We start from the raw sequence: 22,869 nt of genomic DNA, 5'->3' as shown, positions 1-22,869 counted from the left end.
TATCAAATGTTCTTGAAAAGCTCTGGAAACTTAGAATATGAAGACAACTGTCTTTCACAAGCAAAAGATGTCCTGTGAGATTGTCACAAGAACAACCAGGGGCAGCGAGATGAAGGGCCAGGACTCCACCATGACTTTCACTGTCTCCCTCTATCTCCAGGCAACAGCTGCCATGAACAACGGTGGGAGAATTCTATGGACAGCCGCTCCAGAGAGGCAATGGATGAAGCCTCATGTTGCAAGATAACTCTGGATGGGAAGCTCCAAGATGCTGAGTGGGTCCCTGTGCTCAATCTGACGAATCTGCTCCAAAAGGAATCCTGACCCATGAAGGGTAAGCTGCATCTGCTCAGACCTCAGGAAGGGCCAAGTGGGTGGGTGACCTCCGTCCTCTGAAATCTTGGCCCCAGCACCCTTAGTCACTGAATGTTATTGAATCAATGCTTCCCTGTGAGTTTCAGAGACTGTGCCCTTTACTAAAGAAGAAAGCCTCACTTTTAGTCCCATCCCGCCACCCTTACACCGTGCCAGAAATGTTTAGGAAAAATTCTAGTCATACTTCTCACCTTTTCAATTCACAGTTGTAGGGGCTGTCAAGGCTCAGATATCAGTCTGGACCACTCTCTTGACTCAAGTAGGTGAGGGCCAGAGGAATCCAAGATGGGCACGTGGGATGGTAGGCTGCTTCCTCCCAGGTTATTCAGAAGGATGAATCCAAGTTATGTAGGAAATATGGCAAGATGCTGTCTCAAGTCTGGAGAGCCACAAGTCTCGTGAAGTCCGGAACCTGGCCAAAAGCTGCACAGCTAACATAGAGAATCCACTTCGATTTATACTGGGGGAAACCACGCCCACCAGGATAACACCTCCCACTCCTGGCTGCTGACAGAAAATCTCTTCATGGATGTGATGGCATTACTTGTCACCTAGGCTGACATTATCATAATCGCTAACCTTCTGAGAATCCTGGCCAAGCCAAGTCAATAAAGAACCTAACCCATTACCAAAAAACCCACTGTTCCACAAACCCAAGTGATTTCAATAACATTGAAAGATGTGAAAGGGAAGAAAGGATGGGCAATACCTTCCAGAAATAGCATCCAACCAGATGTGTTCAGAGTATTGACCTCTGAAGAAGAGTCCAGCACATTTTCTTAGTTTTTAAGTGTGTTTTGAAGGAACCATCACTAATTGGGGGGTGTTCCGTTTAAAGTGTATTTTCTTATAAATTAGGTGGGTAGAATTTTGTGGCTTATGTTACATATCCTATCAGCCATAGGTGAAGCATCTTTTATTCTGTTGCTTCTGGGGCAAGGTCCTTGTCTACTTGGACTATCTGTGGGATTAACTTGCTTTAGCCAGCACTGTGTATGTGAATGTGTGCTTCAACATTACCTTGGATGTAGGAGGTTCACTATGTAGGGACTGCTGGTCCACAGAAGAACTCTGATCCAGGTCTACTTTCTTGCTGTCGTCAGATCCTACAACTCTCTTTTCAATTCTCTATAATTCTTTCAGAGATGAAAGGTTGTGCAGTTATACCTCAGAAAAATCACTTTATCTTTATCTCAGAAAGCTTATGAAGGGATTAAAGGATTTACCAAACAGCCTGAATCCCTTTACCATGGAATGTCTTCACACATGATACCATCACAACTGATCCTTCAGAGTTACATTTTATATCATCCACAGAAAATAAACCAAACCCAGTAACACTGTGTCCATTCCCCCTCATAGCCAATCATTGGACCGACTAGAATTGCTCCCTAGTTCCCTCAATGCTGTCCATAATTGGATCCCCAAACTACTGGCCCTATTGCATGCCCTATTATCAGGAAAACAGAAAAATCACCCACATCCCTGCAGACAAATGAAAATGTTTGTGTTATATACCATAATCCAGAATAAGAGTAAAAATATTCTCACTGTCATTGCATCAGAGCAGACTAATATCTATCTAGGACAAGGTAGAACTGCCCCTGTGAGTTTCTATGGCTGTCATTCTTTCTGGGATTAGAAAACCACATCTTTTTCCTATAAAGTACACGTGGACCACTCCATTTCCACTCAAGAGGAAGGATCTGGTACTTTGGTAAAAACTAAAATATGTCTTTATGGGAGCAAACTTCTCATCTTTCTCAATTGGAAACATGGTGAGTTTGAAGCCACCATCTCTTGATTAATAGACCCACTGAGCATATTGCTCGACCAGACTCTAAAACTGACATCATTACATAATTGCTACACTACAGAGAATTATGACCCCAGCAAGTTGATACAGATAATGAACCTCTGCATATAGGTAAGATATTTAAACACAATGAGAGCCCTGAATAAGTACTGAGCTGTAAAAGAGATAGAGAGTGAGCATTACATCCAAATCTGTTTGCCCTGTTTATATTGAATAGAGCAAGTAAATCCATATCTTCAAAATTCAACATATATTACACCCAGTTCACCCCCAAAATAGGCTTTCATGCCTTCTGCTACACATGCTCATTATGAAAGAAATAAATACCACACATGTAAGACTTTCACAAACAGAAAGTCATTCTCTTCCCATTTGGGTGGGTAGAAAGATACATTTTTAGGTGACTGGACCAATACATAGCATGAGAATTTTAGAAAATATTGGGATTGTCAATAATTTCATCTTGCTTGCATGGACAATAAGTACCCATGGAAGCAGAAGTCAGGAGATCAAGTGAACCATGATATTGAATAAATCTGCTTCAAAAGACCTCTTGAAAGTGTTGAAAAGCAAATATGTTACCTTGAGGATTTTAAAGTATGCCTGCAGGAGTCTTGGAATTTTCTGATTCTTTCTTTATCCTCAAACTATTTTGAGAAATAATCCAGACATCACATCATTCAATAGTTGTATCATGTCATGTAAATGACTATCAGTTTCAAACATTTTCTTTTTGCTTATATTACTTGATAGCAACTCCCCATTATCTCCCACCAGGAAACCTTAATGTAGTTATAGTTTCTATAGAGTCACTCACACTGGGTTGTGTATACCAGATATATATATATAGAAAGATCCAGAACAGAGTCAAGAAGTCTGCCAACAATATAACAACAACAAAGAAAAAAATCTCAATTTGAAAACCAAAACCAGAAAGTATTAAAAAACAAGATTAAGGTGAAAGTGTATCAAAAGGGAGATCAAATAACAAGTTTTTAAATTTCAAGTCAGATTTTTTATTTCAATCTTTATAATCATCTCTCTAATACTCTGTCTGATAACCAGGTTATTCCCATCCCTTAGTTATGGTCAAAGAGAAATCAGCAGAAGCTTATTCCTTGTGTAGAACTCACAAATGTATTTGATCTTCAACTGTAATCCATAGCTTTCTGCAAATCAGAGTTAAAAAAAATTAAACTCTGATACAATTCTCTCCTTCAGATTTGAATGTTACTATTGACATTCCTTGGATCAGCATGTTGGTGTTCTTCTTCCATGTGGGCTTAGTTGATGTTACACTTAGATGACTGCTTATTTAAAAACAAAGCTTAAGACCCCAGACAACATTCTTTCTGAGAGCCAGATACCATCTCATTCCTTCACCACACTTTGCTGTAGCACCCACACCTTCTGCGGTTCCTTCAAAAGGTCACATATTGATCAAGGCCACCTCATAAGAACTAATTGTTCATAGATTGAGCTAGGGTTAAGTGTGACCCCCACATCCACCCCTGACTCTGTGTTTTCTATTCACCTCTGGCTCACCTTCCAGATATTTTTGTTATTTTAATCCAGAGAACTTTATCAATCATCCCCTTGGAGCATATGATTCTTCTGTTTATAGTGTCATTGATGTAGTGCATGGTAAAATATTTAAAACACAATTGAGAAAAGGAAATTAAACAAGTGTGCAGACAGTATTTTCAATTGCCTGTGAACAATGAATGTGAAAGTTGTACATTCTTCAGTGCATAGAAAGGAAGACTGAAGAAGAATCAGAGTGTTAGAATGTAGTAATGGCAGAAAACTTTGACAGTACCCTGGACTGCTGAAAGTGAAATCAAATCCTTCTCAAGGACTAACACCGTGAGTTTCCTGGTAAGGCTATTTGTTATGAGAACTTAGTGCTTATTCTGCTCCCTCATTCCTTGTGTGCTTTGAGAAAGTGCATACGTGCTTACTAACCCATTCCCTAGCTAACAGAGAAAATAAAAGACTGTGCAGGCCGTCCATCAGCGTGACATCCAAGTAGAGGTGTTAGTCCTTCACTGGATAAAGGGTTAGTATTCCAAACTACATTTGTGTCATGGTTTATCACATAAGCTCACCCATGGTGGACTCATACAAATGGAAGATAATAATCATAATCTATAAGAGAACCTAAACACTCTTCTATCAGCTCTATATTCACTCACATCTACAATGTACGGCTGAGAAGATCTCTTCTCTATGACTTCCAGTGTGCTAAATCTCAATGGTAGCAGTCTCATCTTCTTTGATAGAGTAAATTGAGGTCACAGACCAACAAATAAGCCTTCACACAACAAAGGCTTCAAATGTACAAGGTGGCATGATTGCCAATCAACTGAGTGTCATGGCCTGACCAAGCTGACATGGAAAAGACCCACCTCAGGGAAATGAGATCTGCATAAGAGAAAGCATGCCAGAGATCAACTGCAAAGGCAGTGAAGGCAAAAAAGATAGAGAGTGAAAAAGACCTCCGAATTATGACACCCTGTTTATGGCAATTAGAGCATGGTGAATGTGCTCTGGAATGTCATTCAAACAATGCAAAGCATACCTGTGTTCAAGCACTGTCTTTTGGTTTGGAGCCCAGGATATAACTGTTGACATGACCCCACACAAACCTCTCTCATGGAGTTCATTCAGCACCCTAGGTAGTTACCCCTTTCATGGTTTCTCGGGCTGTGAACATATCATTGTCCTTCCCAGTGAAGTAACTGGTAGGAGTAGCACACAGACCATGTCCTTAGCTGTCAAATGTTTCTGGCACAGCACTGCTAGGGCTAAATTCCCAACTCCACTTGGGTTACCAAAGTAGCATCATGACATAGCTGCCTAAACACTGAGAAGCATAGTCCAACCAATGTGACACAACAATAAGGCATCACTGGTGGGAAAGAAATGCAAAGCTAAACTTCAAACATGGTGATATGGGAAATATAAAGAGGGTAACCAGTACATCCTCTCTGGATACTCATTTCTACTGAGTAGAGCAAATCTTCACAGATTCTGAAAAGACATACGAATACACTTATGCCAAGCAAAAGATAACATGCTTCAACAACTGGAGAAATAAATACCAGACATTATATATATATATATATATATATATATATATATATATATATATATATATATATATATATATATACTTAAGTATGGGAGTTTATGATTGTTGTGGCATATTACATGAAATATAGCTAGTCTGAAGGGTTGAGGGTTTTGTAGAGGCCATGAGGTGCTGGATCTTTGGGTTAGAGGGGAATATCTGATAGCTGTAAATAGTGTTGTGTTGAGATGAAGAAAGCTTGATAGATGAGTAGGTACAGAGAATAGGATATATTAGCACAAGGGTAGGGTTTAAGTGATGTTATAATCATAAGTGGTCTTCTAACTAAGTATAATGTTTTTTTTAATAAATTAGAAAAGGGAATTTCAAGAGGTGTTCCAGTACTTGTTTGTTTATGTGAAAGGGTGTCACTGAGAAAAGGCGGGGTGGGTCTTGAAGCAGTGGTGAATGTGGTATATATAGAGTATGTTTAGTAATCTACCAGAGTAACTTATCAATTCCCTATATAATACATGAACAATGCAACAAATCAATGTTACTATGTTTATTTTTAAAAGCCCCCCTTTTTTTTTTGGGGGGGGGGCGACACTCTGTTTTGCAGCTTTAAGCATCAGTGTCACATGGGACATAGTGGAGAGGCATTGGGTTTCTGTGTCACATCAGCTAACCATCATCAATGCAGGGGTCCCAGAAAGGAAATGGAGGTCCAGTAGGAACGGAGGGTTGAGGTTTTAGTGGTGGTGACGGGGTGCTTCTAATCAGGGGGAGGTCATGAGGAGCTAAATGGCAGCACTGGTTAGTTGCCAAGTTGAAGGAGAGGGAGCCTGATAGACTTGCTGTTATATGGAATTCTGGGTTATCTGGGCGGTGTGGGGGATTAAGGTTTTGTTTTGGTTTTTAAGAAAAAGAATAAAAATAATATATATGTTATAGTTATATTCTGACTGAGATTGGTTGAGTTTGCTAAGAGGGTCTTCCAGGCAGCCATGTTTTCCCCTGAAATTCAATCATTTGAAAAGCGTTTTGAGTGGAGAATTTCCTCATCAAAAATACGAATTTAAACTTATGTCTTTTATCTCCGATAAATAAACTTTTTAACCTGATATTTTTGAACTAAGAGAAATGAGCAAATGTCAATAAATTACATAAATACACAAAAAACCTATACCTACTATTCACCAGAACATAGAATGACTAAATAAAGAACACAGACATATCAGGAATCTCCCTCAATCAAAAATATAGATGATTTGTCCTTCGGGAGACAGGACCATAACATTTTGAAAGTTTTGGGTGGAGAGACTCCAGGTGATAAAATGGCACCCTCCTCGTTAAAAAATAAACTCAATTAACCAAGAACTAAGTGGAAGTGAAGATACAAAAATGTTGGGCCAAGATCAGACCTAATAAATTGAAAACAAAATGAAGTCAGGATCTTGAAGGAGGAGTCAAGATTCCTGATTATGCCCAGTTGGATCAGAACTCTTTCATTCCATTAGGGCTCCACTCAAGTATCCCCTCAATGCAAGAGTACTTTGTTCTATTAAACTGGCATTTCATGATGCTCACCTTCTTGACACAATTGCTGAAGACAAAGTGGGTGCATAATCAAATGTGGTGAAGCAAGCTGACGGTGCCCGTTTATCAAAAGATATGGGATCTGGCATCTTAAAGTCTTGAAGGTAAAAAAGTGGCCATCTAGCTCAGAAGCAACAAAGCCCACATGGAAGAAGCACACCAGCCTGTGTGGTCCCAAGGTGTAGAAGTGATCAGGTATCAGGTATCATCAGAATAAAAAATCATATCATTGTGAATAAGGGGCTGTGCTGTGCGTAGTGGAGAACCACAGCCCATCTGTAGGCAATTGGAGATTCCCTTATGGAAGGGTCGCAGGGAGAAGAGGAGCCGGTCAGGGTGCAATGTAGCAAAAATGAAACATACAACTTCCTTCTAGTTCCTAAATGCTTTCTACCCTGCAACTATCCTGATCCCAATTCTACCTTACAAATCTGGCTAGACCAAAGGATGTACTCTGGTACAGTTCGGAACTGGAAACACAGGGAATCCAGGGCGGATGATCACTTCAGGACCAGTCCTATGAGTGGTAATACTGGGACAGTGGAGGGAGGGAGGGAGGGGTGGAAAGGGGGAACCGATTACAAGGATCTACATATAACCTCCTCCATGGGGGGACAGACAACAGAAAAGTGGGTGAAGGAAGACGTTGGACAGTGTAAGATAGGAGAAAATAAACTTTAAATTATCAAGCATTCAAGAGGGTTGGGGGAGCAGAGGTGGGGAAGAAGAACTGCTGCCAGAGGCTTATATGGAGAGAAAATGTTTTGGGAATGATGAGGGCAATGCATGTACAGATGTGCTTTACACAGTTGATATATGTATGGGTTGTGATAAGAGTTGTATGAGCTCCTAATAAAATGATTAAAAACAGAACAAAAGAAATCATTCATTCCAATTATCCAGTATTGGTCAATGTGATTACTGTTTGGGCATAAAAAGATTTAAATTGGTGCAAAGAGGATAAAAATTACTTTAGACGTGGTAGTCAAGTGAAATATACAAGGCTGATTACTATGTGACCCACATGCCCAAGTCTGGTTTTTACCAGTAACAGTGCATTGGACCTGCCATCAATCAGTAACCATGTTTTCTAGGATTAGCAGCCACATCATTTACATGGATCACGAAAAGTCATATTTTCTTCTTGGGAAAACAAAAGAAAACTCTTGTGTCCTAGATTGAGGCCAGGCTGTCTGTGGTGTCTCTGATAACTTAGAGCATGTTAGACTTTGTTCCAGTTGATTGCAATAGACAAATTCATCACCTCAACATATATGGGGTTTTTGTAGTGATTCACCTCCAGAATGCCCTTTCCTGGTACCACTAACAAAAATAGTACTTTGAGTTGTTCCAGAAAGTAGCCTGGGTGATTCCAGCAGAAACTACATCGAAACACTACTAATTAGATCACAGAATGTCACAGTTACTTAAAAACGAATTGATATAAACTTGTTATAAATACACATACCATATGACAGCTAGATCCCCACAAGTATTTATTCATATAAAAGTATATATGTTCATAAAAAAGTGGTACAGGATTGTTAATATATTCTTTAATTAAAATTTTAGAATATAGAGTATAAAACATTTCCAAATTCCTATATATTGGTGAGGTCATAAAAATATTTGTATATAAATAAAAATAATGATCCATAAAATTTATGTTATATCTATACAAGTCAGCAGATGAGAAAACTGAGTGCAAAATAACAAACATATTACACTACTGAAGTTATATAGCTTTGTCATAATTGCTAATACTTCTCTGCAATATGGGTTTTTCATATGTACAGTGAAGTTTTCGGATTCACGAAATATGTTACTACGTTCCTTATATTCCTAAATCTGTTACTACGCTCCTTGCATTCATAAATCTTCCCTTTACTTTGAATTTTTATATGTTTAATGAGGTGTGAGTATTGAATAAATTAGTTCCTACATTCATTACTAAAATAATGTCTTCTCTCCACTATGAATTCTCATATGTTGATTGAGTTTTGAGGAATTATTAAAGGCTTTTCCACATTCCTTACACTCATAAGGCCTCTCCCCACTGTGAATTCTCATATGTTGAGTAAAGCTAGCAGATCTAGTAAAAGTTTTTTCTCAGTCTTTACATTTATAAGGCCTACTTCCAGTGTGAACTCGCATATGTCTAGTATGATCTGAGGCTCTAAGAAAAGCGTTACCACATTCCTCTGCTGTGAGTTTTCAAATGTTGAATGAGACATGTGTCTTGAGTAAAAGCCTTCCCACAGTGCTTACATTCATGAGATTGAGCTCCATTGGAAATTTCAATATCACCCATGAGTGTTTATTGATCTCCATGGATTTTTCCCGATTCTTTATTCTCACCTTTGCTTTCTTTTAGAAATCCTATTGTAGTGTACATATTGTTTTTTTCCATATTTGTTAAACTTGTCAGCATTGAATTGAGTGTGAAATTGCTTGTTATGCTGTAGTGAAGGTACATGCTTGAGTGATTTTCCAACCCAAAGACATTCCATGGGATATAAGTGTCCTGGTCTTTTTAATGCAGGAAGAATTGCCATTTGACTGGAGAGCTCATGAATAGTATTTACTTCATATATTCTAGAGGATATCAAGGGAAAATACTTTCTACTAAAACAAACAGGTAAAGAGAAGGTTTTTACCATTTTATTATGCCCATAGATAGTAAACATACACAGTTTACCTCAATTATCTAACAAATCATAAATTTAAATATCAGATACAATCATAATGGTCGGTGAGTTAATAACATATGGAGGAATTATATAAGTGGATATATGAGAAATATATTTTAATATTTAAAAGTAATTCACAGGGATTAAAACTATATATGTGCAACAAAATATTTTAAGTGTACTATTAAAATAAATGTTGGCACTTTATATTGAGTGCCATTTCTTTAGTCATAATTGTTGTAATTGAATTAATATATGTATAGGTTATACATATGTATATGTAACAATATTTGTAATTTATATGCTTATATTTTATATTCTAATAGATATATGGATAGAGATATAAGCTGTAATTTAGTGATTCTACTCATTGTGACTCTATGAGGTGGAATAGAAATATTAATTTTTATCAGAAAAATAATATCATATTTCTCATAATGTGTGGCCAATGTGTTAGAACCACTCTCCTTTCAGTTAGCGATCAAATGCTTAATATAATACACCGCTAGCCTTATGTTTCTGTGACTACCTATACATATGTACAAACATACATTTATATTCATCTACAATAACATGAGATGGCATTAAATGTTTTCTGGAATAATTTCCATTTTTTTCATGGATTTTGTTTTGTTGATGTACCAACTATGTCTCAAAATTCACTTTGAGTGGATTATGACTCAGTTAAACACTTTAGGTCCATGTAAAAATGTACCCGTAGTTTTCTGAGATGATAGCTTTTCAATGGAGTACAAGGCCTTAGGTTTCTCTCTTGGAATAGGTAGTGGTTTAGAACTGCCGAACTTATGGTTAGCAGGCAATATTCAAAGAGCAATTGGCAATTAAACACATTTTATCACTAACAAAAACGTGTACAGTTTATAATTAGAAGATCAAATTAAAAACTAGGGGACACAATGCAGATGTAACACTAAAGATGAAAAGCGGACTTTTTACTTTCCTTCACCACTACACCAGGTGAATTAGGTGTTGGCTACTAAGTTATAGTGCTGCTGAAATGAACAAAGTTGATCACCAACTTAATATGAGGCGATCTATGCTCAAAAAGATTATTTAGCATCCTCAACAAAATTTTATGTAGCACTCCACTCTAATTCTTTGTCACTATAATTTCAAATGGACTCTAATTCTTTGTCACTATAATTTCAAAAGTGCAGTGGTTGAATATTTGTATACAGTGTGATGATTATGCACAGATATTTATTTGATATCATATATAACTTATCTTTATATATTTATAATATATATAACAACATATTCCTACATGTACATGTAAAGACAGGGTATTATAAAATGATAAGACAATTTTGGCTCAGAGTGGCTTATCTGTAACTATTAAAGAAGGAGATTCACAGTGGGGAGAGGCCTTTAGAGTCACTGGCAGGTTCAGAATTGCCACATTTTGTTATTAGACGAGTGCTTAGTCATATACACTACATATACTTAAAATGTCAAAATACTAGCTTCTGTCTCTTTACTCATACATGTACTTAAATAACAATATATCCTTCCAACTCAAATATGGAGCATTGCTCTCTCTCAAATAAATTACACTCACCTCAAAAGTGGGTTCTTGTTATCTTGTTTTACACTTCCATGAAACTTACAAATTTTTTGTAATATGGAGGCACTTGTATAATTTTTTCAAGAATCTTACCATTACATCTTCAGTGGTTACTATTTTTTCTTAATCATTAACATATGAGAAGCAGAACCAATTATGCATATTGAAGTTCACAGTATGAAACAAAAAGAACAGCGTTATACACAGACAAGAAGTAGCTATGAGACAAGAAATACTTTGTTGTGTAAATATTTTTTGATGTTTTAACTATGGTCAAAGAGATAATGGCAATGAAGCATCCTTGAAGATTAACAACAACAGTAACATATGTAGTTTATAATTAGAACATCAAATTAAAAAGCTATGGTGCACAGGGCAGATGTAACACTAAAGATGAATGTGGTTTCCTTTTCTTTATGAACACAGGTGCTGTAGTAATGTCTAAAATTAACGAAAACACCAGGGCAGCCATTTGTGCAGAATGTTATTGGGCAACCGAGACTTTTTCTTACAAATTTTTCAAGTAAAATTTCTTCCATAAAGAGTTGGTCAATGGTTTCGTGACACAGTGATCCCAAAATAATTTTCCTCTCCCCTGGCATTTCTCTTATTGCTCTAAGAGAACAAAATAGGTCTTACCAACATACTGCTCCTGACAGAAAAAAGAAGTCCTATTAACATTTCCCTGAAGTTGTTTCAATACTTTGATTTTTCAAGATTTCAAAAAATATGCAGGTGTAAATAATTTGCTAAATAAATTACTTTTTCCATTTCAAACATTTAATAAATGCACTAATACTTTGGTTGCATAGGTGGTACACATTGTGCTGGTAACTGGAACATCAGAAGTTTTATATTGACATCCTGGTCCGTGGGGGAAAAATGAGACTTTGGATATATTTTACTACATGGGGCACTTCATCTGTCACTGTATCAGAGAATGTTCCATTATGATTCATGTGTTTATCAGTGGCTTGTATTTCAGAAGTGGAACACTTCTTCCTTACTACTAGTCTGCTCAGTTGTGAAGTTCCACAGATACCTGTTTAGCATGGGTAATACTGCTAGTAATTGAAATACTTGTGTAGCTTCCATAATAAAATCATGGAAGTTTAATATTGTGCAAAACAGAGTAGTGGCACTCTGTAATATGTAGAGAATTGTGATCATGGGAAACTTTGGATATAATCAGAACTGAGATAAAATTAACATTATTGTCATATTTAACCAGGTATCACTATCCCTTATCCCAGTGACTGAGGCAACAATCACCTGTATTTGGTAAATAATGCATTAATTTGAAATAAGCTATTCATACCTACTATCACTAAGTTCTTGAAGGTTTCCACCATCACATCTCTGTAGAGTTGCTTCTGAGAAACACCCAGCAATACCCATGCATCTGCGGTAAAATCCACGGACTCACCCTCACCAGTCACTGAGTCCAAAAATAGTCCACATATTCAGCTTCATCTGAGGATTAAGCATTCAAACATGTGTGAAAAGAAAGATGCGGCTTAAAGTTCTGATCAACTTTCATTTGATAAGGATTTGACAAATGGTTGTGTGTCCCATAAATCTACCTGTGGGTTTAGTCATTGTTGTCATTCTCGAACCGTCTACATTCACTTCTCCAAAGATTTCAACTCATCTCACAGACTTATCAATATGAACACCATTCAGAATTTTTGCACAAAACTTCCATTACCTTTAATCCTCTTTTCTACTAACTTTGTGACACTTCTGCCAGTTTATTACATAGCAAAAATCACTGCCCATTTGGACTGTCCAATGCCAGTCTGTGTCCTATTGTAATAGTTTATGATAGAAACTCTCTACTATAAACACCATTGTCTACATTATATTTTCTGTGTGTGGGTATGGGTGTGGGTGTAGAACAACACCTTCCATAGCAAAAAAATTAAATATATATTTTTAAAAACAAGTTAATTTTGAAACATTATCAAGAGATACTGAAGACTGGAACTTGTTTGTTTGTTTTAGGCCTCTTATCAAACATTTGAGGAGCTATCATGACATCAGGAAATGAAGGAGCTGGCACTGCCCTTTCTCTCACATCCTCTCTTCAGAGATACAAAAGGAAAGGCATAACAATGATCATGCCAAGAAAGCCAAACGCCACATGCACAATATTCGCTGCATGAACTGTGCCTGCTGTGAGCCCAGAGACAAGGCCATGAAGAACTTTGTAATAGAGAACAGTGTAGACCGCAGCCTTCAGGGATATTTCCATAGCAAATGCCTTAGTGCATGTGTGCTTCCCAAGTTGTATGGGAAGTCACGTTATTGTGTGAGTTGTGCTACTCACAACAAGTTTGTCAGGAACCAGTGACATGAATCCCAGAGCCTTCACATGAAGTCTAAACCTTCCCACCCCATTTTACACCTACAGGTACTGTCCGAGGACCATCTCCAAAGCCTAAGCAAAGATTAGAAGCTGAAGTAAAACAAACCAAAAAAAAAGGGAAACTGTTCTTTAAAAACAAACAAATAAAGAAATGAACAAATTTCATAAAAAAATAAAATGTACTGTGCAGTATTATGGATAAACAATGTTTCAATAATTGACTGAATATTAATAATATGGTTAAACAAACACATTTAAATTTGGAAATTGTCTATGTTCCCAAATTTGGAAAGCATGTACTTGTCCGCAGACTGGTCGATGTGCATATTAATGTGAATTCTACAAAAGAGACATTTAAATTAACCTTCACATTTTAAAACTATAATTATTATGACACAAATATAAAATGATGCTAAAATAACTCAGAGACACCTTTAATTCTAGATCAACGGAACTGCCAGGACCCCAAGATGGATGTAGAAGAACTTCTGAAATGTGAACTTCTGATATTGGGGTGATATCAGATGGTTGTTGTATAAGATCTAGTAAGATAATACCATAAATATGCTGGTCTGTCTTTTGGTATGTATAAGAATCCTTAATTGGAAAAATAGTGGAAGCTATTCAAACAGAATAATGGGATGTTTTTGGGTAATGTAAAATCAGTAAAGATACTATTTTTTTTAATCTGGAAAACTAGACATAATAAAAAACATGGTATCAAGATGGAAGAAAATCAAATTAATAATGTATGACAAAGAGATATTTCTTGATTAAAGTGAATAGAATGTAAAGAGATTACTAATGAAGATCCAAGACTATAGCCTTGAGTATTGATTCAAAACAGAACAAAGAAAATAAAATTCTCACAACTAATAGTCTGAGCATAATTTTAAATCAAGATTTTTATTTTATGCAAAAGGGGCATAGCGGAAAAGCTACTGTATACAAACATTCCTGGGGAGAGGTCCAGGTAGTATGGCAGGGGCCAGACCAAATCTAGGGATATAGAAGCCAATTCAAAATGAGGACGCAAAAGGAAAGAAAAAAGACATGGGTAGCAGGACAAGAGGATACTAACCCACCAAAGGGGGGGATATAGTTTATCTCCACAGAGAAAGAGGGGCCAGACTTCAGCCAGGTGCTCCATGACACGAATGAAACATACTAGCATGAAGAAGGGAACTAATAGAGAGGTTTGAGGGGCTGACCACAATCCCAACTACATGGACAGTCTCCCCTCCGCCCGGAAGAATGTACTTCAGAGGACCACACTGAAACTACAGCTCAGGGAAAGGAACATGTCTGATCAGAGCACACAGGTGCAAAGGAAGGAGGTGGAAGGGAGAGTGGGGCACATGTTGTGCCACCAAGCCCTGAGGACGATATTCCAGCTCAGCGCAGCCAATGCAGAGAGGACCATAGGGCTGGCCCCACTACGCGGCATGACATCCCTCACTGACCCATAGCACTATGGGGGACAACACTGGAGACACTGGGAATTGTGTGCAATCTGACCCCACCACACTGAGGCAAACACTAAAGGTGTGTGATAGAACAGCAAGGGGAGCAGAGCATTGAGTCCCAAGGGAATATAAAAAATGGACTTTGGGGCCAGGGAGTGGCACCTCATCAGACTCCACAAGAAAACACTCCTAAAGGTCAACAAACAGACCTTGAACTATTTACAGCAGTGGTTCTCAAAACTTCCTAATGCCACGACCCTCTAATATAGTTTTTCATGTTGTGGTGCCCCCCCTCCCCCACCATAGTATTATTTTGTTGCTACTTCATAACTATAATGTTGCTACTGTTATGAATCTGGTGACTCCTGTGGCAGTGTCGGTCGATCCACACCCCCCAAAGGGGTCATGACCCACAAGTTGAGAACTGCTGATTCACAGGCTTTTCCTTTTGTTGTTGTTTTGTTTCTTTTGTTGCTTTGTTTTGCTCTGTCTTATTTTTTATGCAAAATATTATCTCTGAAGGTCTATCTAGATAAGGTAGGCGGGACAAAGAATCTGGAGGAAAAAAACAGTGGAACCGGCAGTTCCGGGGGTATCTGGGAGAGGGGGAGTTGGGGGAAAGGAAATATGTGTTAATAAACGCAGGGGCAAAGGAACCAAATCAATGGCAAGGAGGGAGTTGGAGACCAGGTAGAGCTTGACAAAGAGCAAAGTAACTAAGAGGAATTACTGAAACCCAAATGAAGGCTGAGAATGAGAGTGGAACATGAGGAAAGGAATAAGAAATAGAGCAAAGAACTAGGAGGCAAAGGGCATTTAGAGACATCTAAATACAGACATGTGTACATGTAAATATATTTATATATGATGATGTGCATATATTTATAGGTTTAGTAGTAAGTTAGCAGATGGACACTGGGCCTCTACTCAAGTAGTCCCTCAATGCCAGCACACTTTGTTCTATTAAACTGGCATTCCATGATGCTCATCTTCCTGACAGGATCACTGAAGACAAAGCAGTATATAAGCAAATGTGGTAAAGAAAGCTTAAGATGACCGGGTATCAGAAGATATAACATCTGCAGTCTCAAAGGCTTGAAGATAAACAAGCTGCGATCTAGCTCAGAAGCAATAAAGCCCCAATGGAAGAAGCACACCAGCCTGTGTGATCACAAGTTGTCAATGGAATCAGGCATCAGGAATCAAAGGGGAAAAATCATATCATTGTGAATGAGGGGGAGTTCGGAGTAGAGACCCAAGACCGATCTGTAGGCAACTGGACATCCCCTTGCAGAAGGGTTGTGAGGAGGAAAGCAGCCAGTCAGTATACCACTGATGAAATATACAACTTTCATGTACCTCTTTATTCTTCCTCCCCCCTACTACCATGATCCCAATTCTACCTTTGAAATCTGGCTAGACCAGAGGATGCACACTGGTACAGATAAGAACTGGAATCACAGGGAATCCAGGAGAGATAAACCCGTCAGGACAAATAATGAGAGTAGCGATACCATGAGGATAAGGGAAAAAGTGGGATAGAAACAGGGAACCAATCACAATCTTATGGGTCTGGGTCTCCACTCCGAACTCCCCCTCATTCACAATGATATGATTTTTTTCCCTTGGCATCAGCTGTTCATTTTCCCCTCCCTCCATGCACCGCCCTCCCTTATGAACCCTTGATAATTTATAAATTAATATTATTTTGTTATATCTTACACTGTCCATCATCTCCCTTCACCCACTTTTCTGTTGTCCATCCCCCAGGGAGGAGGTTATATGTAGATCCTTGTGATCGGCTCCCCATTCCTACCCCTTCTTCCCTCCCAGTATCACCACTCTCACCGCTGGTCCTGAGGGGTTCATCTGTCCTGGATTCCTTGTGTTTCCAGTTCACATCGGCACCGCTGTGCATCCTGTGGTCTAACCAGGTTTTCAAGGTAGAATTGGGATCATGATAATGGGGTGGGGCGGGGGGGGGGGTAGGAAGTGTTTAAGAACTAGAAGAAAGTTGTGAGTTTCATTATTGCTACACTGAAAAAAAGTTTTTATTTTATTTGGATCCATAATCCGTGGCAAAACTGTCAATAAATCCAAAAACATATTTTATTGGAGAAAATCTTCTGCAAAGGATTCAATTAAAGTGTTGAAATCAACACAGGGATCTTGGCTCAAGCCAGACCATGGTATATTCATTACAACATATCCATTTTTTAAAAGTGGACAATGAGTAAAATTATAAATTAATTTATTTTAATTGTTTTGTTATTTGTGCAGAATATTGAATACACCACAGACAGGAAGAAGAATAAACAAATATATCTTGGATGGAGCACTAATACAACATTTGGCTGCAAACTGCTCAGTCAGTAGTCGGAAACTTCCAGCCACTTCACTGGAGAAAAATAGGCTTTCTATTCCCACACAGAGTTCCAGTGTAAGAAACCCATAGGGACAGCTCTACCCTCTCCTTTTAGGCTGTAATGAGTTTCAGTCCTTTCTATCGCAGTGAGTTTGTATTTTTTTTTTTTTTGTCTCTTAGAAGAAGTTCAGGAAAAATATCATTAAAATCAAAGATGTTGATGTATTATTCCCTCATACATGGGACATATTACAGGAATGGAATAGTCCAGAGAAAAGAACATGTTTTTTTTTTTAAGTTTAACAAAAAATAGAACCACCTTCAATGGCTGTATTTTAACAATAGGTTGTAGTTTAACAATACAGGGGCTAATTATGTCAGGCATTGTGGAGATAGTGAAAGACTAGGCAGGGTTTCCTTCTGTTGTGCAAAGGGTCATTACTAATGAGGAGTGCGTCTACCAGTCTAAGTATCACCATCCATAAAAAAATAATTCCCAAGTATTGACCAACTGGATACATTGCCATCAGATTCATTCTGTTAATGAAGCCCTGAGACGATTACATTTCTAAACCGTGAAAGAGCTCAAGCTCCCATTTTCAGAATTCTATAGAAAATGTTTCACTGCACGAAGTGAAGAAAGAAAACTGTAGGGCTGAAGAAATGCTGACACTAGACAAACAGATAATCCATGTCCTCTGGTAGAGCTTTATATCCAGACTCTACTCAGGAAGTCCTGTTGCCCATCCCAATGTACCAATTCCCAAACTAGGAGGCTGACGCCTTAAATAACCAGCCCCAAGTCACATAAGGAAGATCATCCCAGTAATCCAGTGGATTATACCATATATACATTTGATAGCAATAGCTATCACGGAGCTTTATGAAGCCCCGTCTTTGTTCCCCTCCCCTGTCATGCTCTTACATTATAGACAACCCTCAGCTATTGGACATAGGGTTCCCCACAAGTCCTATCTAACCTTTATCTGGATAATGAAAATACCCTAAGGATCTTTAATAGCATTTTGTAGCTCAAGCTTCTTGAAGTCAAATTAATGCATTCTTTACATACAAGAAACAGAAATCTAGGAAGTTTGGAGTTGGTTGAATGAATTTGGTTCACACACCAGCCAAATGTTGAAATCTTTCCTTGTCGTGCATAAACGTGAAAGATAGTATTCCCAGGTTTTAGCTCCTCAACTGGACGGTATATCTCTCTGGCAAATCTGTGACCTGAAACTTAGCAGTAGATAATATTGAGTAGGGCATGTCAGTTTCTTGGCCTGCACTTCTTACCCTACGTGGTTCCTTGTGGCCTCAAAACCATGCTCCAATCTGAGTGTTTGCATTAAATACAGGACCCACTCTAAATTCAGGGTACTCTGTTTTCTTCAGCCTCCATAGCTGACATTCATGTCAGACAGGAGATATTTCTTCATCTCAGAGGATGAGTTGATTTCAGGTCTTCCCAAAATGAAAACAGTGAATCTGAAGTACTGTAAAGACTTGGGAGTTAAATGCTTAGGTTGAGGATTGATCTATATTGTTAAAGGTTGACCTACACATCAAAGAACAAAAAATCATATCATTGACTGCACACCTCCATGATAGGATCGCTGAAGACAAATGGGTGCATAAGCAAATGTGGTGAAGAAAGCTGATGGTGCCCGGCTATCAAAAGAGATAGTGTCTGGGGTCTTAAAGGCTTGAAGGTGAACAAGCGGCCATCTAGCTCAGAAGCAAAAAAGCCCACATGGAAGAAGCATACCAGCCTGTGCGATCACGAGGTACCAAAGGGACCAGGTATAAGGCATCGTGCAAAAAAAAACAAAACCACGATATAAGTGTGTGTATATATGTGTATATATGTGTATATGTATATGTATATATATACCATAATAAATGAAGGGAGAAGTGCAGAGTGGAGACCCAAGACCCAAGTGTCGGCCAATGGAGATCCCCTCATAGAGGGGTTTAGGAGAGGAGATGGGTTAATTAGGGTGCGAGGTAGTACCGATGAAGAACACAGCTTTCCCCCAGATCCTGGATGCTTCCTCCCCCCAACTACCATGATCCGAATTCTACCTTGCAGGCCTGGATAGGGCAGAGGCTGTATACTGGTACATATGAGGGCTAGAGGTACAGGGAATCCAGGGTGGATGATACCTTCAGGACCAAGGGTGTGAGGGGCGATGCTGGGAGAGTGGAGGGTGAGTGGGTTGGAAGGGGGGAACTGATTACAAGGATCCACATGTGACCTCTTCCCTGGGAGAGGGACAGCAGAGAAGGGGGGAAGGGAGACTCCGGATAGGGCAAGATATGACAAAATAACGATGTATAAATTACCAAGGGCACATGAGGGAAGGGGGAAAGAGGAGGGAGGGGGGAAAAAAAGAGGACCTGATGCAAGGGGCTTAAGTGGAGAGCAAATGCCTTGAGAGTGATTGGGGCAGGGAATGTATGGATGTGCTTTACACAATTGATGTATGTATATGGATGGACTGTGATAAGAGTTGTAGGAGTATCTAATAAAATGTAAAAAAAGAAAAGAGGAGAAAAAAATGATTAGGGCAAAGACTGTACAGATGTGCTTTATACAATTGATGTATATATACGTATGAACTGTGATAAGAATTGTGTGAGCCCCAATAAATTGTTAAAATTAAAAAAAAAATAAAAATGTCAACAAAAAAAAAAAGGTTGACCTACAGCATTAAACCACACAGATGAATTTGATATCACCTTAGGTGATTTTTCAGGCACAGCATATTATTTCAGTCCAAGTCAATGAATTCACTATGTCAATTGTTTTTGTGCCATTAAAACACCAGTATTGTAGTTAAAAAGTAATATAGAAAAGTATGATATATGATCAATGGTTTTGTTGCTGTTGTTTTTTATTGTGTACTGTTTCTAGTAACAATTATTTCTCTTTAAAAATCATTTTATTGGGGACTCATACAATTCTCAGAATCCATAACTACATCCATTTGTCAAGCACATTTGTACATGTGTTGCCATCATAATTCTCAAAACATTTGCTTTCTACTTGAGCCCTTTGCATCAGTTCTTCAGTATTCCCCCTCCTTCCCGGCTCCTCCCTCCCTAAAGAACTCTTGATAATTTATAAATTATTGTTATTTTGTCATATCTTACACTGTCTGATGTCTCCCTTCTCCCACTTTTCTGTTGTCCATCCCCAAGGGAGGAGGTTATATGGAGATCCTTATAATAAGTTGCCCTTTTAGAATTATTTCTTTCCATTTATGTTTTAGTTTATCTTTATACTTCATTATCTGAATATAACACAAACAACCCCTTGCTTTCCAGAACTTGGAAAGATTTTAAAAGAAAATCCCCCCAATATTTTAATGATCATTTAACTAAAGAATCAGAAATTATTTATATATATTTTAAGTAGTTGTCATACACTTGTTCATGTTTCTTTCTTTCCCACTATCTCATCTAGCTAATTACTATACTTTCATGTGTTAATACCAATGTAAATGTTTCTCTTACTGTGACATTCCAACAGATTCTGAGTTTTTCATCAAAGTTCCTCCTGCTCCAAGCTCCTTGTATCCCATGGAAACCATAATATTTACAGTGTGTGAACAAATGTGTATGGTGAGTGGAGCACATTTAGAAGCCTATAGTAATAGAGTGTGGTACCACAGTATAGCGTGGCAACCAGTGAAAGTTGTTTTAGAGGTGGACAACAAGAAATAAAAGGAAATAAGCAGGAAATACTAAAGGGGACTTGGCTAAGACAGAGACAACCTTAACAAGAACACAAGCCCAGAGGGAGGTGTATTTTATAGTCTCTACAGCTCTTGTGTTTAAGGATGTCCAATGTTAAAGCTTTTGTGAAGGACAGCACATTACGAATAAGGAATGAAAAGGTGTAGGTAGACAGATGTGGAGGAAAAATGCAAAGCCCTAGACTGTAGGCACAAGGTAGATAGCAGCACGGGGGAACTCCAGGGTGAGATCTTGTGACTAGCTCTCAGAGGGTCTCTGCAAGCCTGGGGTTATGACCACTTTTAGACAGCAGAAGGAGCAACAGCAATCTAGTTGAGAGGAATTACTAATAGGTGGAAGAAGGACAAACATAATGGTGGGGTAAGGAGGAAGGTAAAAGGGAACAGAAGAAAGATTTAGGAAGCAAAGCTGTGAATAGTAGTATAAGCATAGGTCTGTGCATATGTAAATACATTAATTCTGAAAAATAGAGATCTTGACCTACATACATATATTTATAAGGCAATACACTAAGATAGTAGATGGACTTTGGGACTCTGACCAAGCCCTCCCTCAATGCAAGAACATTTTTTTCGAACAACCTGACCTTCTTTGATGCTCACCATACCAGCATGATCACTGAAGACAAAATGGATGTATAAGCAAATGTGGTGAAGAAGGAGAAAAGTGCCTGGCTATCAAAATATATACCACCTCAGGTCTTAAAGGCTTGAAGTTTAAAAGTGGGTATCTAGTAGAGAAGCAACAGGCCCACATGGAAGAAGCACACCATCCTGTGTGATCATGAGGTGTCAAAGAGTTAGGGTAATAGGCTTCATAAGACCCCAAACAAGCAAGCAAAAAAACCCCAAAAAACCCAACATATTGCTGAGAGTGAGGGGGGTTGTAGTAGAGACCCCACATCTATCTGTAAACAATGGGACATTCCCTTACAGAAGGGTCACAATGAAAGAATGAGTCAACCCGGGCGCAGGATAGTACTGATGAAACACAAATATTAGTAGGTTCCTTGAGGCTTCCTCATATTCCACCATCATGACTCCAATTCTGCCTTTCCCTGCGGGCTAGACAGGAGCATGTGCACAGGTACAGAAAAGAGATAAGAGTTCACAACATACCGAATCCAGGAACAGGAATAGGAGTATTGATACCAGTAGAGGAGGCGAAAGACAGGGAGGGGAGGGGAGGAAGTGGGAGCCAATCACAATGATAGACACATAACCACATACACACACCCTGGGGAGAAACACAGAAACCATGGGGGAAGAGAGATAGCAGTCAGTGCAAGATACGAAAATAACAATAATTTAATATTTATCAAGGAGTGACTGGTGAGGGGAGATGAAGAGAGGGGATAAAAGGAGCTGATACCAAGTTCTCAATGGAAAGTAAATGTTTAGAAATGAATGATGGAAATATATGTAGAAATATTCTTGATACAATCAAAATATAGATTGTTATGAGTCCCCAAAATTATCTTTTAAAAAAGTACATGAGATGGATTAAGGAAAGAGATGACTTATCAACCATTCTGTCATCTTGGGCTATAGCATGGGTTTCAAGCTCTCTAAGTAATGTTGACAGATGACAAACAACACAAACTGGGAGAGGGCTGATTGCCTTGGGTTCTAGGATATATCATCCATAGTCTTGGTCTTCTAGGGGGACTGGTTTAGCTAGTGTCTGGCCTGGAACTTGAGAATCATGCTTAACCAGGAATTTGTAGGGAGGAAAACAAAATGAGTGTGGTGGCGAGAGGCTGCGCTTCGA

This window comes from Tenrec ecaudatus, chromosome 3 (genome assembly GCF_050624435.1).
Source record: "Tenrec ecaudatus isolate mTenEca1 chromosome 3, mTenEca1.hap1, whole genome shotgun sequence".
Classification (NCBI taxonomy): Eukaryota; Metazoa; Chordata; class Mammalia; order Afrosoricida; family Tenrecidae; genus Tenrec; species Tenrec ecaudatus.
Note: the sequence above shows the minus strand (reverse complement) of the source record.